The sequence below is a fragment of the Teleopsis dalmanni genome, chromosome 1 (assembly GCF_002237135.1).
Source record: "Teleopsis dalmanni isolate 2A chromosome 1, ASM223713v2, whole genome shotgun sequence".
Taxonomy (NCBI): Eukaryota; Metazoa; Arthropoda; class Insecta; order Diptera; family Diopsidae; genus Teleopsis; species Teleopsis dalmanni.
Window position 1 is genome coordinate 221,081,473 of NC_051846.1, and position 1,995 is coordinate 221,083,467.

The window sequence follows — 1,995 nt, forward strand, 5'->3', positions numbered from 1 at the left end:
TGCTCCTAACTTCTTCATACAGTTGAGTAGGAGTTATCAACGAAGGATTCAATTTCCCATGATTTATGTCAATTAAAAGCTTTATTATTTCTGTTTGAACATTTCTGTTTTCTTCAATTATTCCCTGCAGCTCTTTTGTTACCATGAAAAACTTAATTGACTCCCGATATACCAAATATGATTCCTGCATTGCCGACGACAAGAGGTTGAGCCTATCTTGCATTTGTTTAAAATTATTATTTATCTCCGTGGTGGTTCTTTTTAACAAATTCACCGTAGAATCTACTACCGAAGTTTGCTTATTTATCAGATTCTTGATATCATGCTGATTTTCTAGTAATCTCATCATGTCTTCTTCGAACATTTTTCTATCTTCTGCATCCATTGTGCCAAACAATATGTGCTGCAGTGACCCGATGAACTCAAATGGCGCTCTTCTCGTTCTTTGATTTTTATATTGAAGCAAATATTTATTTGTGTCCTGCATCTGCTTTATTTGCTGTCTCATATCTTCTATAATTGCCACACAATGGTTTTCAAATGTTTGTAGTTTAGAACAAATTTTCTCCATTTCCAATATAGTTGTACCTCCTTTATCAATTATTTCGAAAAAGGGCTCCAAATCAAAACATATTAACAGTTTCCATGATGATGATACCACGTTCATAGATCCAATTTCGTCCAAATAAACCACCGTGTCTTTGTCTATCTCATTCACTTTTCCTCCTTTAATTGCTTCTGACGCTACTCTAGATGGAATTAAAATCATTAGCAATAAAAGTAACATTAAATTAACAGATTTTTCTTTTTTCAAATCTTTTCGTTTAATAACATTTATCGTCTTATTCTCAGCAACATGTATTTGTTCGTGTACGCCTTCCAATACACATAATTTCTGAATCGGACGTTTTATTGTGCCGTTCTGAGTTTTTACCGATACTACTCTCACCAGATTATCTTTTCCAGGATGAACGTCAATTATCTTTCCAAGAGGCCATCTTCCTGGATATGTTTCCTCATTCTTCACTATTACCACTTGGCCTTCCTTAACATTTGCTTGAACTCCTTTCCATTTGTACCTCTGCTGAAGATTCGTTAAATATTCTTCCTTCCATCGTTTCCAAAAATGTTTCTTCATTGCTTGAATTATCTTCCAACGATTTAATGAAGATATGTTCATATCATCTACTGCTTCTGGATAGTCAATGATAGCATGCCCAATTAAAAAATGACCTGGAGTTAATATATCATTGTCGTCAACATTTGCACAAAGCGGTCGTGAATTAAGTATGCCCTCAATTTGAGTTAGAAGTGTGCTTAACTCCTCATAAGTAAGTTTATTTTCGCCAACAACTCTTTTCAAGTGGTGTTTTATTGACTTCACGGCCGACTCCCATAAACCTCCAAAATGAGGACTTGCCGGTGGAATGAAATGCCATTTTATACCTTCTGCTTCCAATGCACAAACTGCACTCACATTGCTTTTAATAGCCTGTTGTAAATCCTTATCTAATTTTTTGGATGCTCCAACGAAGTTAGTACCGTTGTCTGAGTATATATGTGAACATTTGCCTCTGCGTGCAAACAATCGCTTCAGCGCCGCCAGAAATGAGTCTGATGTCATGTCACTTACCAACTCTAAATGCAAAGCTTTAGTTGCCATACATACAAATACCGCTACGTACCCTTTAAAAGTTTTTTGGCCTCGCCCTTTAGAACATTTTATTAGCAATGGTCCAGCGTAATCTACTCCACAATGAGCGAACGGAGCAGACACATTGACCCTATATTCTGGTAAATCACCCATAAGCTGCTTCTGCTTTAATGCTTTATAACGGGTGCACTTTACACATTCACGTATACATTTCTTAATCAAGTTTTTAAGTCCAAATATCCAATATCTTCTTTTTATAACATTTTCCATCAATCGATGTCCACCATGTAATGTTTCTTGGTGTGCTTCATTTATTATCAAATTCGCCAAATGACCTTTTG